The sequence below is a fragment of the Ambystoma mexicanum genome, chromosome 3q (assembly GCF_040938575.1).
Source record: "Ambystoma mexicanum isolate Mex_15411 chromosome 3q, UKY_AmexF1_1, whole genome shotgun sequence".
Taxonomy (NCBI): Eukaryota; Metazoa; Chordata; class Amphibia; order Caudata; family Ambystomatidae; genus Ambystoma; species Ambystoma mexicanum.
Genome location: NC_090926.1, coordinates 446150189 through 446166764, shown reverse-complemented (window position 1 = coordinate 446166764; position 16576 = coordinate 446150189).

Sequence of the window (16576 nt, the reverse complement as noted above, 5' to 3'; positions counted from 1 at the left end):
GCTCTGTGCCCTTGTGGAGTAAGGTTTTGCAGCAGTGCAGAAGAAACCAAAGGCCAAAAAAGTGAGGAAGCAAATTGTCTCAACAACCAATGTGATAGTGGGAGAGAAGGGGCTTCAGTGAATGAATACATCTAAGAGGCAGAATGACAGAGTAAGAGTGGCACTCTCAAGGTGCAAGGATTACGTATTTGGATCAATGTAACCAATGGTCACACTGATCTTCTCAGCTTGGCCAGTGTGATTTCAGCACAGCAATGGGAGTTGTATATAGTTATTAAAGTATGTTAGCTTTAGGTCACTCTGTTCTCAGACATCCTGTTCTACTATTCTTCGGTTCACTCATCTTGGAATTCCATAGGTCAAACATCACTTACCTTGTTTAATGCTGGTAAGGGGGATATGTGGAATGTTGATGGGGTCCTGGGGTTCTATTCTGGAAGGTTGTGTGGGGAGTGGGAGGTTGGTTGAATGAAGGAGAAGGGAGAGCTGTCAAGGAGGTGTTGGTGAAATAAATGTTGGTCTCTAACGCAGGTCTTGAGTTGTTATTGCAGGAAAGACAACACAACAACCTGGTTTATCCTTGTCAATCTGGCTTTCGTTCTTGTCACTCCATGGAGGAAGCTCTTTTGGCTGTATCCATCTCCATAATTCATGCTTGCCATCATAAGCTTTCTTCCATTCAGTTTTTTCTTGATCTCAATGGTGCATTCAACAAGGTTGATCACAATGCCTATTACTTTCTCTTTCCTATCTTCGCATTTCTGGCTCTGGTCGGATTGGTTTGCTTCTTGACTAGGTGACCACTCCTTTTCTGTGTTTTGGACTGATCAGTATTCGTGTTACTTATACCTTCCCTTTGGTGTTCCCTAAGGTTCTGTCTTGGGTCCCCTACTCTTTACATTCTATACTACCCCACTTTAATCCCTCATTTATGTTTTTGGATGTGATGCTCGTTTCTATGTGGATGACACTCAGATATATGTTTTCTATTCCTCATTTTCGAATGACGTCCATTAGAGAATATCTTTGTGTCTATTAGCCATTGAAAGTGGTATTGCTGCTCATTAAACACTATCACTCCTAATCACAAGTATTATTTCTAGCTTCCAACTAACATTTTTCAGCCATTTCTATTTCCTTTACATCTCGCCTCTACCTATTTCTAACTCTAAATGTGATCGGGGTATCATTTTCAATTTGAAACTTTCATAGAAGGAGCAGATTGTTTCTATTCTCCTTGCTTGCCATTTCCAACTTCACCACACATGTAAGAATTTTCTTCATATGTTTTCCTCTGCTAAACTTCTCTTACAATTGTATTCTCTAGGCTGTATTACTGGTTCTTACTGTATGTTGGTTTATCTTATTACACAATACTATATCTTTGCTCGATTGTATTTTCTGTGGTTCACATTTTATTTTCTTCACTATTCTTCCTCTGTTTGCCCTTTCTTAGTCCAGCTTCACTTGTCCTTTCTTAGTCCAGCTTCACTTGCCCTTTCTTAGTCCAGCTTCACTTGCCCTTTCTTAGTCCAGCTTCACTTGTCTTTCTATTCCTGCTAGATTTCAATTCAAGGCTGTATGTATTGTGCTTAAATCCATTCATGCCCTTGCCCCTGACTATCTTTTTGATCTGCTATTTCATTATCAGACTACTCATTCTCTCCCTTCCTCTATTTTGTTTTTACCTTACATCCTGCCTGTGCTTCTTCCTGTTTTCATACTTTTCAATTGTATTTTACACTTAACTAAATAGTTAAAAGATACAAGTCAACCCACTACTCCTACAATTGACTCGGAATGCAAAGTCATGTGAGAGTAAAAAACGGAGTTTTATGATGGCAGTTTTAAGACACACACCAAAAGAAACTCTGCAATAATCCCACGTGCTTGAAGTTATTGCGTGACAAGAACATGCATCCTGTTGTGCGTGATTTGAAAATAGATGTGATGTGATAGTAAAGAAGTATCTGTTTTGTATGTGTAGAAGGCAGAAACGGAATAATCTAAGAACTTTCATATCAAAAGGGGGTTCATTTGTGATTCCATTTGTTGTCTTGAAGTTTGCTAATAGGTATTTGGGTTGGGGGTATGATTCTGTTGCCACCCGTTGCCATGCAAATCAATCAGTCACTCTTACTATTATAAATGTTCACAGGCACATGAGTAATCAGCACTGCGTCAAAGTGAGTCCCAGTGGAATTCCAAATCTTTCAATAATACATGTCGATATCGTCCAATTAAAGGCTTTGATAAGTTCAACTGTGTACGATGCAATAGGTACCCCTGATAAAATTCAAATATCCTCATGTTTTCTCTTCTTCTACAGTACAGTAACATGCATGCACAGTAACTGCTGAATATGAGCGAGCAATGTAGAAACGAAACGGTCATCAACTAATATCACTAAATCCACACTCCTGTTCCATGACAACATGCCGAAACAGAGCTCCCAAATTAAGTTATTTTAGTCCTGATTTTCGTGTATTGTAGCCATTTTGCACTTCTTTGCATTGTATAAATGTAGGTTTCCAGGCATCGCAAATGCGAGCATGAAAGTCAGTTTGAACAGGGAATATGTGTTTAATCCCTTGCCTGATCTCCATGGAATGTACAGACATATTTAGGAACATTCTATGTTATCTAATGGAAGAAATAAGCCTGCAGACAGGGCTTGGAGGTGGTGGGGCTCTAAAGGTTTCTTATCATCTTGCAATGTCTTCTGTTCCCTGTGAGAGTGTGTCTCATATTTATGCATTCATTTAAGTGGAAGTTGTCTAAGGAATAGTAATGGCCCAATGGATTGGGCATGTATTTCTCAGCATACATCAATCGATTCGAATTTTGTTTCCAATGCATCTTACTTTTGGTTTTCTCACATTTACACATCCAAAACTAACGTGTAGGAAACTGCCATCTTGTGCTAATCTTATCCGTTGATCCATCGCCCTAAGTTCAAGTATCCTTGCGGCAGTACATCAGATCACCCGCTCCTCAAGTTGACAGCGACATGTCAAACCGATATGCTCCACCTCACCTCATGATGGTGCAAAGAGTAGCCCAGCATACCCTGTCATCACTTAGGTCATCACATTCCCTAACGCAAAACCAGGAAGATCAACAAACACACACGGACATAGCCATCAAAAAAATGTACTTTCTATTCACAAAAAGAAGACAACAAAGTATACCTTTAAGAAAATATTAATAGTCTGGATTTTACCAAGTCGTTATATTTTTTAATTAAAGTTAAACATAAAAGATTACATCCAGGGAATCATTGAACACTTTTGAGAATATAATGGTTGCCGTGAAACATTGTTTACTACAAGGCATAGCTCTAATGTTTAATTTGATGGTCATATTCCATTCAAACTTTCAGAATGCATTCACCGATCCGTATTTGAACTGTGAAGTCAAAGTTCTGTGGGGTAACATCTAATGCACTCGTGCTCCATCTGCGTTTTTGTATCGATGCACATGGTGTTCCATTTGTGAGGTGAAAAGGTCTCCTTTCATGTTGAAATGCAGCACTTTTCCACCCGCACATACGTATTAATGCGATAAATGCTAGCATGTTGCTTCGTATCACTGGCAGCGCAAATGGGCAAACTGGTGCCTCACGATCATCCCAGCATATGGTTATTACTGTTCAATTACGGATGATTATCTGCACATCCAAATGATGTAACTATGTAAATTCTGAAAGGCAAAAATGTATTTCATACCAAATTGGAAAAATAAGTTAGACAATAAATCAACATGTTAATTAAAAATAAAAATGACATTTTCATTAAAATTGACCTTTACAATGTATACTGTGTGTCAACTTGAATATCAATCCGGCACATCATGAAGCATACAATTGCATAAATATTATGTAAAGGTTTACTTACATTAGTTCCTGCTTTTCCATTCTAGCAATGTAAAGTTGAATGACCGCCTCCCTCGAAAGTTCTTTTGAAGAGAAACTTAACTTTTGCATGTTTAATTTAATTATAGTGAATGTTATCATTTCTATTCGGCTTTCAGGAACAAATACCACAAAATGAACAATATTATCTTCCAGTTTCAATTGCAAGATGTGATCTGAAAATAAGAACATGAATATACACTTGGCAAGAAGCACATATTTTCTATGTTATTTACTATCAACAAACACATTCTTAATTTAACCTTGGTTAATTATTTTAATCATTTTAACATGCAAGACTAGATTCGGACATGGAAGTGTTCATTTGGTGAGCTAATTTTACAATGCAAATAGATTATAACTTGTCTTCAAATGCAAACTTATTTTGGTACAATCAGATATGACTAACTTTTTTCAACCCAATTCAGTGTCCTACAGCACTAACATCACTTTTAGCCATGGTTTTATGTGTGTTTTCTGCAATAGTAACCAGTGGTGTCATGAGCAGGGTCCACTGGGTGGCTGGTGGCTGGTTGCTGGCCCACTGCAAATTACGTTGCCATATGAGCGGGCGCACACCAGATGCAGGTGTCCATGTTATGCTATGTTATGTTGTGATTTGTTTCGCGCACCACTGCCATTTTCATGTTCTCCACGCACCCTATACCATCCCACTATGGCCCACTGTAGCAGCTGCAGCCTGGAGCGGTGCAGAACATGGACACCATATTATTGTGTGCTCAGGGCCGCCCTGAGGTATGGCCAGTCTGTGTGACTAGCCAGTGCCCCATGGCCATAGGGGCTGGGCACCACAGCCACCTGCTACCTGTCTGCCTGCTTACTGTATCATGACATTTTTCCTACTGAGCATATATGATATGCTTTGTCATAGATGCCCAGAAGGGAGGCCGTCACACAGTAGTGAGGGGTGGGGGGCTGCACTGTCTGCACCTAAGGTTCTGGTCTGGCAAGATGGTGATGCTTACCATGTTTTATTATATAACGCAAGAATGGTTGCAGTGTTGCTTGTCTAGAGTGCAGCTTCTGGCTGCCAGCTGACCACTTTCTTGCTGTGTCCTGATGGCTTCTCTGTTGTGTTCCTGCTCAGCCTGGCTTCCTGTAGAACAGCAGCCAGGAGCACGACACAGATGGCAGTTTAGTTGTATGTTCATACTCTGCACCCCACATGCACAATTGGTGGCACAGTAGGAGCAGGATTTGGTCCTGAACTGGTAATGATAGGTCATGAGTCATGTTAAATCTATAGGATTATAGGTACTATGACATAGGGTGGCAGTTCTAGGTCAGATGTTGATGTTAATGTTAATGGTTCATGTGCCACACACTGTTGCCACTTGCATGATTTCTTGGCACTCTGGTGGGTCTGCAATGGAAGGAGGTTTGGGGTTGGTTTGCTAGTGGGGCTGAGAGGGAGAAGAGCAAGAGAGCTCTGGTGTGCTCTTGGCAGCTTAAGTTTGGAGAAACCGGTCACTAAGCATTGGTGCTTTTCTGGTTGGTTACCATCATGTGGTGTTGAAGTATGATTGTGTATGGTTTGGTTTCATGTTGGGTGTTGTGAAGGGCGAGTGGTTTGTGGTGAGGTAGAGGTATGGTTGTATTTATTTCAGAGTTTGAGGGTGAGTATGCAAATTGTACAGTTAGTCAGTAGCAATACATTTTTTAACCCCAACAATCCATTTTAGTGTGATACATTTCATACTCCCAACAATATATCTAGGAGCAACACATTTTGCCACCCCAACAATCTATCTAAGTATGATACCTTTCCTACCCTGACAATCCATGTAAGTGCAATACATTTCCTACCCCCAACAATCCATCTAATTGTGATACAGTTCCTACCTCCAACAAGCCATTTTAGGGAGCAGAACCCGAGACAATACAGATATCATACAGTGCATAATTCAGGGCACAGCAGGGAGCATACTCCTTTGCTTTACGATTAGACCAGATGCAGAATATAGCTAACCTACAGTAGCAGGCTAATTTCAAATACAGCTAAATACACAGTTAGACTATAGTCAAGATAAGGCTAACCTTGCACTTGCCACTAGCACTTTTCTGTTGTTTTATTTATTTTATTTATTCTTACTGTTGATCCCATGTATTGCACTTACCTGTACCCCCTGCGCTACCCTGTCCCCCCTCCCCTGCACTTGCACAATTTCAATTTCACCTGGACTAATAAGATTGTTGTCTTTGTCTTCCATCTGTTCCCACTCCCTTGCCTCGTAGCACCTTGAAACAGTTGTGTACAGGTGCGTTATTAATGTCATATCATATCATATTATATTATATTATATACAACTAGGTATATGATATTGGGTAATTAGAGTGGTGGGGTTTTACTGGAGTACAGTAATGGCTGTACTTCCTGCCCAACCGGCACTTACCATATGAGTTGCTGCAGGTTGTCTGCGTCAGGCTTCCATGGGGGTTATACTACCCTGGGTCCTTCTGTTAAGAGGGTGGCCTCCAAGGGGAGCAGCAAATCAGAGGGGGGTAAATAGGTAATGCAGCAAAACAGGTGCAAGAAAAGAGTGTGACAACAACACACAGAAAAGGGAAGAAAACGAAAATGGGGGACCAGGTGCTGCCCAGCAGGCACAATAAAAAAGGGTGAAAACAGCACAGAGAGGGGTGGAAAACGAAAATGGAGTGGCCAAGGGGGAGGGGCACACTTACCTCGACTTGGATGGATCAGCAGGTCCCACTTTCAATTATGATGAAACTTCACCAGCTTAAACTGGAGTATTAAGGGATACACTGGAAATGTCAAGGCATTTGATGGAACTTCAAAGACATTAGCTATTAATGCCAGGTTATCTCGTGTTTAAGTGATGACTTGCATGCCGTGGCAAATCAACAGAATCCATATCCAATACCAATGTCACTAGATAAGGATTTATAAGTAAGGGGGGTTCTGGGAGTTTCTCTCTACCGGCCTTTACTCTGGGTTTGAGTCTCAACCAGAGTCTTTAGCTCACAATTATTTCACAGAAGAGTAATTTTCACTGCATATCAGTCGTTGTCCTGGCCAAGGGCAGTCCTGCACTAAAATGCCAGGCAATATTCTTCTGAAGAGTACCAACAGCAACTCCAGACACGTGTTTTGACCTGGCTGGGACTTGTCAGTGAAGTGTAGCTGTGCCTCTCTGAGAACAGTAAGCAAGGGTTCCACGTCTGGATTACCCTAGTAATTTAGGGTGAAAGCCCAAAGCTACTTAATATGCATAAGTAAGAAGGCTCTGGGAGTTTCTCTCTACTGGCTTATATCCCAGGTTTGAGTCTCAACCAGAGTCTTTAGCTCACCATCCTTTCACAGAAGAGAAATGTACACTACATATCAGTCTTTGTGCTGTCCAAGAGCAGTCCAGCACCAAAATGGCAGGCAATTTTTGTATGAACAAGAGAACCAACTGCAACCACAGACACACGTTTCGGCCTGGTTGGGCCTCGTCAGTGAGGTGGGGCTGTGCATCTCTAAGACTTTTGAGCAAGGGTTCCACGTCTGAATTACCCTAGTAACTTAGGGTGAAAACCCAAAGCTACTTAATATGCATAAGTAAGACACTTCTGGGAGTTTCTCTCTACTGGCCTATATCCCAGGTTTGAGTCTCAACCAGAGTCTTTAGCTCAACATCCTTTCACAGAAGATACATTTCTACTACATATCAGTCTTCGTCCTGCCCAAGTGCAGTCCAGCACCGAAATGCCAGGGAATTCTCTTCTGAACAAGAGTACCAACAGCAACCCCAGACACGTGTTTCGGCCTGGTTGAGCCTCGTCAGTGAGGTGGAGCTGTGCCTCTCTAAGAACAGTGGGCAAGGGTTCCACATCTGGCCTTCTCTGTGAAAGACAGTAAGCTAAAGAATCTGGGCAAGGCCCTTGTGACCAGAACTAATGTCTGCTAGAGGGACTCCCAGGACCCACCTTGCTTTTTTGCCCTAAGTTACCAAGAGAATCCAGACGTGGACCCCTTGCTCACTATTCTTAGAGAGGCACAGCTCCACCCTACTGATGAGGTCCAACTAGGTCGAAACACGTGTCTGGGGTTGCTGTTGGTACTTTTGTTCAGAAGAGAATTGCCTGGCATTTCGGTGCTGGACTGCCCTTGGGCCGGACAAAGACGGATATGTAGTAGAAATGTATCTTCTGTCAAAGGATGGTGAGCTAAAGACTCTGGTTGAGACTCAAACCTGGGATATAGGCCAGTAGAAAGAAACTACCAGAAGCTTCGTACTTATGCATATTAAGTAACTTTGGGTTTTCACCCTAAATTACTAGGGTAATCCAGACGTGGACCCCTTGCTCACTGGTCTTAGAGAGGCACTGCCCCTCCATCCCTTGTTGCCAATTGCCCACTCTCCCCTGTTTTTAGCTCTCTGCTCCCCTTTTCTCTTCTTCCCTCATTGTATTCTTCCCCTATGATTGTAACATGCTCTGTTGCTTCCAGAAGCTATGTCCAAATAATAATGCTATCTGATGAAACAGTTAACTTGCAGACTTACAGCAAGGAGAGGGTAGGTGCATTCCAAAAGTACTGAGACTTGGGTACTGTGGGATTTACTTAAACCTGCACCCAGGCAGGTGTTTGTGTAAAAGGGTAGCGGACAAGATGGCAGAGAGGAGAGCCTACTGTGGGTTTAGCACATTCATGATTTTAGTGCTGGTAGACTGGAGGAATGCAGGGGTTGATTGTCCCCCTGTCCATGCCATCAACTCCAGCATCCCTACGTATCAATGCTCCTCACAGTATGCACCCCATGATTAATGTGACTTATTTCTTTATGCATCATACAGTATGTAATTATGTACTATTTGATGGTTTCTAAGCTGTGTCATTATATGTACTGTAAATAAAACATAACACAGTTACGCAGAGAGTGTGTGCGTGTGTGTGTGTGTGTGTTGTGGTCCATGTCTTACATTACATACTAGCAGGCATTCTTGGCCAGGTTTCCTCTGATGGTAAAAGCAGACATGCATCTGTGAGAGTCTCTATGGTATAACAAGAACAGAAAGTAGTCACTAATAACATTATGCACTGTAAAAACAGCAGTAAATAAAGTAAAGCAATATGTTGCATGAATTCAATGTATACTCTAAAAACAGGAGGGGAGCTGTGCCTCTCTAAGAACAATGGGCCAGGGTTCCACATCTGGATTACCCTAGTAATTTAGGGTGAAATCCCAAAGCTTCTTAATATGCGTAAGTAAGGGGCCTCCTCTGTGAAAGATAGTAAGCTAAAGAATCTGGGCAAGTCCCGTGTGACCGGAACTAATGTCTGGTAGAGGCACTCGCAGGACCCAGCTTGCTTTTTTGTGCATATTTTAAGTAACTTTGGGTCTCACCCTAAGTTACCAGGAGAATCCAAATGTGGGCCCCTTGCTCACTATTCTTAGAGAGGTACAGCTCCACCCTACTGATGAGGTCCAACCAGACCGTAACACGTGTCTGGGGCTGCTGCTGGTACTCTTGTTCAGAGGATAATTGCCTAGCATTTTAGTGCTGGACTGCCCCAGGGCAGGACAAAAACTGATATGCTTTGGATATTTCTCCTCTGTGAAAGAATGCTGAGCTAAAGAATCTGGGTAAAGGCCCTTGTAATCAGGACTAATGTCTGGCAAAGGGACTACCATGACCCCCGGCACCCCTGTCTTTTTTTTTTTGTTTTTACTGGATGAGGATTAACAGGCACTGCTTGGTCACCTGGTTGCATTTGCCAGGAATATGATGGAAAAGAAAGGGCATATGATGGCACATGAACTTGATGTCGGTACTGGGAGGTCGGTTGGCAGTGCCTTGTGGGCTATGGTGTCTGTAGGCGCTAGTACTCAACTACATGGAGGAACTTTTTGGAGGAATGATGGCAATGCTTGGGCATAAAATAGAACTCCTCAGGCATCTAATTGAAGTATGTGAGCATAATGAAACAAAGCAACGGAAGAGGCCAGCTGAATTTATGACTCTTGGGCATGAAGTCCATATTTCCATATATCACCTCGTTTCTTGGGCATATGCTGGAATGGTGTAAGTGGAGGCTGGCAGTTTCTGGACATACACTGTGGAGATCAAGGCATATGGTGGCTTAACCAGGCAATCGGCCATTCACTAGACTAAGCACTTGCCACACAGATCTTCAATCCGAGATTCATTCGTGTCTCACTGTGTACTACACAATGCAACTCCTAAAAGGGATTCCAGCTAAAAGATGTTTGGAGCTTTTCCCTGCGGGGTGTATATGTGTGTACCCCCATAGCATCACTTAACACAGTATAAGTGACTGATTTACTCTATGACTCTGTTAGGTGCAAGTGCAAAGTACATGCACTACACAGCCAGTGACCATGTAGTTGTAGTACAAATGCATCCGCATGGGCAGAAGCCAGGTGCTGCTTGCCCGGTAAGGTGTACTTCAGGTGGCAAACATAGTGCATGATCACAGGTAACAATTAGGTTTCCTGAAATTGAAGCACAGCTGAAAGGCATATTTCAAATTCTGAATGGTGAACAAAACAGATGGGCAAAGGGGATGCACTGTCTGTACCATTCGGAATCATTCTTCCACCCAAGCAACCTATGACTGCATCACGTGTGCAGCAAATGGGTGTCTTGTCAATAGTTCATGGCCAGATTGCGTGTACTGTGTAGGCTCCACATATTCACTACACGTGGACCACAGCTATTGTCGGTGGGTCTTGTTGGGTGCACCTGTGTGATACAAACAGTGAACCGCTAAAAGCCGCCCCCCCATAGTGTGTACACTACACATGAAGCAAGCGTGGTTTGCATGTGAGACAGGGAGTTAGTCTGTAATACCCAGAGAGATGTGGAAAGGTCCTCATGGGGCCCATATAAGAAAAACGATGATACCCCAGTATATGTTACTCTTCATCTAATATCAAATAATGGGTATACTAGAACATGTGGAGGTGCAGGACCCTCAGACTGTTCTCTAAAAAATGGTGGACTGGGGCGCAATCAGATTACAGTGAAGCACATATATCGCATATTATAATATTGAAGACATATCATGACTAAAATGCTGTTTTGTGCTCATTCAATCCAGTACGATGAGAGCATGCTGAAAGCTCAACTTCAATAAAAGTGAGTTTATGCTCCTCAGCAAAAGAGAAAAAAAAACTACTCAATGAGTTGTGGGTATCCGGCAAGAATCTTCAATGGTTCGAGCCTCAACTAGTACCAAGTATAACATCTCTGGATTTCACCAATGCATGAAATCTCTCATAGAAACATCCTATTGGCCAAAGGCCCTCATGGGTTAGACCCAACTACCGCTTTCACAGAATAAAACCCTTCTTACTATCTAGGCCATTTAGCAGTGGTGCCCATTACTATGTACTGTTTCGCCTAGATGGGGGTGGGGGAATTCCTGTCAGGTGTCCTAGAGGGATGTAGGGGATTTCTTCTAAATTATTTCACCTAATGGAGATTTCACTGAATTCATTTCACTGAAAAATGAAATTGAATTTTTACTTTTTCTACTTTTTTGTATGCTGCTGGTGGAGACCCCCACAGTCCCCTCACCTCTCCCTACCCTAACATATACCCGTACCCCACACCCCACCTACTATGCATTACACATATACCATTTCCACTACCATTTTCGGTGAAATAAATTTGGTGAAATCCTGTTAGTTGAAATTGTATTCGAAGAAATCTACGGTAACGAGGTGACTATGCCTTCACACCACTTGAAGCAGTTCTGCATGCCATAGGAATACTATTTGCCCACATGAAGACTTTGAAACATACCTCTCCCGCTGTCAGGCAGTTACACTGGCTGCTGATACCATTCTGGGTCATCTTCAGAACAGCCTGTATTACATTCAAGGTAGTGTCACCTTACTTACTGAAAAGCTAGTAACATTCAGAGGTCAGCACAATTCCAGAGCATGCACCATCATGAGGCTGGATATGAAAAAATGCTGTAAGATAACATGAGGGAACAGACTTTCTTCTATTACGCGCCATCAATATGAAACATCATCCCACCAGACATGGCAGTGGCACTCCTTGAGTTTTGGAAAAAGAGGAAGATCTTACATTCAAACAGTCCCTCAACTTTTGGCTTAAACACTAGAGGACCAGCCAGCAGCTATCGGTCCAACTTTCCAGCGTTCTATTCTGCATTGAATATCTCCTTATGTTGAGCACTCTATTGCTTGCCAGCTAAAATCACTCTCAAGGAAACCCTTTCATGAATCCGTAAATAATAGTCTTCGGCAGAATTGTGGACAATCAAAAGACAAAAATAGCACAACATTAAATGGTCTTAAAATAATGGGAAAAAATGAGTTTAATTAAAGAGTATCTCACTCCTAAAATCTACTCACGCAGTAACCTCTGTAAATATTGTCCCCTGAACAGGCAACTCTCTCACGAGTATCTAGTAAAGCTGGGGACCAAGGATCTTGAGCAGTCTAGAATTAGTTATGGGTACTTCTGCAATGAGTCAGCTTGGTCTCATTATAAGAGTACTCAAAGTCTAGCATCTAAGTTTTTCAAAGCGATACTCAGTGGAAATGCCGAGAATTCCCAAATGTATTGTCAGGGTCTATGAGGGACTTTGTGATGATTCAGAAACACATCTGACACTCTTCAATGGCCCAGAGTCATTTTCACAAAAAGGAACACACAAACTGTGAATAAGGCTAAAAGTGTCTCCTCTGGACACAAACATTTCTCAAAGCAAATGACCTTTTCTGTCACAATGCGAGATTGTGATGTGAACATTTCACCATCTATAAAACCCGAGACTTCCTGACCCCACAAGAACCGCATCCAATGTGCGTCAATCTTGCATTGGGCAACATCCATTGTTAGAAGCACTCCTCATTCACAACAGAGAAAGATAGGCCTCAGTTTAGTGCACCGTTAGGATGATTTATCTTAGCCCTGTGTTATAGGTATACAACCACATACTAACATTGTGTAATGACATAAACACAACCATCACCGATTGCTACAAGGTCTCAATAGGTAACAGATTCCCCTTGGAGTATTGGAGTCTCCCTGTCGGTCGTCATGTGACAGGAACCATGCCACAGCAATAAAGAGTGAGGGAATAGAAAAACATTGAAGGAGGAATAGGAACCCCACTAAAGCCAGAGAGTCTTTTGTAGAGACATGATAGGCTAAAGTCATGTCAGAACACTGAGGATAGGAGTCTTAATGGGTGCTTTGGGGGACCGTCAGTCTGAGCTGTTATGATTGGTTATTTATAACGCGCTTAATACCCAGAGGTTTCTAAATGCAAACCCGGGGATTGAACCTGTGTTGCTAAGTGTCGTCTTGCTTACAAGGCGAGCACGTTTGTTTGTTTGTTTGTTTGTTTGTTTATTTATTTGGTAATGCGCACCAAACACTTAGGTAGCCGGACGCAACAGTACACAAGAAGTCTTATAGCTTAGTTGCAGTGCATATCACAAGTAAGTACAACAGATGCATACATACATAAAATACAGAGCATAGCCTTTGAGTCAAGGAAACACTGGCATGTATAGCTATAAATACACATACTCAACATATATCTATAATACATATATAAAATTATAAGAACCATACGTGCACAATTGCCTAAAGTACAGTATGATTCAGCTGATGCAAAGGTCAGGTGAGGGCCCGGAGTGGTAGGAGTGGTGTAAATCAGGTTAGGTGTCGTTGCTGTGCAACCTTGCCCCTGATCTATCCTTTCAAGTCAAAGAGAAGGGAAGACGCTCTCAATGCCAGCACATAACTCAAGTGAAGCACACAAAAAAACAAGTGAAAAGCTGCATTATGGGGAGTAGAGGAGCCACCACAGATTAGCACCCTGGCTTGGGGGAGGAGGGTGGCTTATCAGGAATCTTAGGTCTTTACCTTGCGGTAACAATCTCTTTCCCAAGCCTTCTTGGAAGCAGGAGTCTGCAATCATCCCCACCGGGACAGGTGAGTGTGCACTGTGAGCCTCTGTGCCCCCTTCCACCACACCCCCAACACCAATTTGCACATCCCTCGGCCACCCCACCTGCCCCACTTACCTGGCGATGCCTTGTCTTTCTCCAGTGGTGGGAGTAATCAGGTGCATGTCTGTCGCGGCCAAGGCAGCCAGGGAAAGAGATAAGGGACTATGTTTAGTTCTCTTCTCCCTAGTCCATGGTGCCCAAACCTTTTCTCAACTCGGCTGAAGAATTTTACCTCACCGGGTCATGCCTCCCACCAGTCGGGGTTTATTTCTTAAGTACAATACATGTCAAAGAATTGGCCAACTGAAACGCTGCATAATTGGCAGTAGAGTTCAAACATAAAGGGTAACCAGAGGGAATTAAATAACACCAAGGAAATTATGCCTTATTGGGTAACAGGACACTTATGGAGCATACCCAAGTGGTAAAAGTAATACTAGGCAAATATTGCCTTTTAGGGAACATGTGATAAACCCAGAGAGGAGTCAAAGTGAATAAAGTAAACTCAGTGTGACATTCTCTTCTGGTAATGAGAATACAAACCCATAAAATATCTCAAGTGCAAAAAGTAAGACACGTGTAACCAGACCTTCTGGGGAAGAAGGACAATCTCAGGGCATACATAACCTAAGTGGAAGGGATACATCAAATGAAGCACTGCTTTCCATGGAACAGAATACAAATCAAAAGCGTAGCTGAAGTGAAAGAAGGAAATCTAGTGGAACACTGTAGTCTGTAACATGGAGTGCAATCCTATTACGTAACCAAAGGAAAAGAATGCAAGCAGGGAAAATATTGTAATCTGTGTGATTGAAATCCCTGAGTGTAACCATGGAGAAAAAACTGAACCAACGGAGATATTAAATTGTTGGAGTACAATCTACAAGCACAACAAAGAGGAAGGAAGAGCACCAAGGTAAATATTGCATTTTGGGATAAGGATTGTAATCCCAGAGTGTAACAAAGGTTAAAGTGGGAACTCAAAGGAACTAGTGCCCTCAGGAAGACAGAATATAATCCCAGAGTGTAGCAAAAGAAAGATAAGCAACCAAGGTAAGTATTGCCACATGGGTGACAGATTGCCATTTCAAAAGCCTAAACAAGGGAAGAACAAGAGGCAAGGTGAACTATTGTATTTGCAGTTACTGGGGACAAACCAAGAAGATTTCCAATTAAGAGACATATTTGAGTGAGAATATAAATCCCGGATATACACCGATTTAATCTTGACATTGGATGTGTTTCTTTTATGAACCTCGAGAAAGGATGTGTTTGTGCCCCAGTGACTTCTATTCCTGATTCTGGGTTGCATTAGGGAAAGAGAGTCTCCATACACTTCCCCTTGATCACTGAGTGGAAGCTGTGGTCGAGCAGTCTAGGACAGGTGGGCTGAAACGATTACAATGTAACAACATATTATTATTGGAAGGACATTATAAGGATGTTACATAACTGTACTCTTTCTCTACTTGTTGCAGAAATTGTAGGGTAAAAACAGAAACGATTACGTACATTAACCAACTGATTGCATTTCTTCACTGAACCAGTGTGGGTGACTTTCTTTGACCAAAATATATCTTTTCATCATCAGCAAAGAGCAGTATGCCAGCATTCTCTCTGCTGAGTTTGTAGGCGTGCAAGTGTGCATTTTGTATACCAAACGCAATTTCATGAATCTATAGAGAATACGACAAATGGGCCAAGACAAAAACTTGTGATTCGAGAGAGAGTGAGGACATCAGAAGGACCGAAGAAAGAAAATGGGGAGATGACAAGAAGACGTGAGGCAGGATGGGAGACGGAGAGAGAAAGTAGAATAGAGGGAGTAGCAAGATCAGGGAGAAGAGTAAAAGAAGTAAACGAGGCTGAGACTGAACACGAGTTGCTGATATCAACACTTTTCCCATAAAGCCATATTGACAGACCTGTAGAGTATTAGGCTAAGGAAGTTTAGAAAATTCCCAGTGGGAGCCAGGTAGATAAGGCTGTTACACCTCTAGAAACTGGGAAGGGTGTTGTCTTTTCTCCTCCTACCCCAAACACAAGAGCTTGCACAGGGCCATTAATGGTGTAAATATGTTTCATATTTGTAAATAGATTATCTCGGAAAACTTTCGTTTGCAGGATTTTGCCATAATATACATTGCAGAACTGCATCAGATGCAGTATGGAGGTCAACAAACAATAGGTATAACGGCTGCTTGAACAATGATGGTGGGTTTAGTTAAAAAAAAACTAAAATCCCCAGAAATTCAACAGTTACAAAAACATGTTCAGCCTAAGGTATGCTTGCCTTCACTGCTATGACTTCATGCATGATATCAAAAATGACATCAATGATTGTTGACATGACACATAATATGTCACAAATGAACGTACGAATACATGGAATTTCGAAGAGAGTTGAAGGCTTTTATTCTTTCAAACGCCTTAAGTGGTACAGATTATTACATTGCACTATAAGCAGACCATTCAATGTTAATGTCAGGATATTGTTCAGTGGCATGGCATGGCCCATAGTTGGGGGGGTGGTGGGATTAAAATGTGTGGCATCCTTATCTCGTCCACCACTGGGCTGGCCATCACCCTAACCCAGGAGTCCCTATTCCCTATTTTTGCAAGTAGAGATAGGCAACACCTACTATCTAGTGCTGTCTGTGAAGGCCAACAT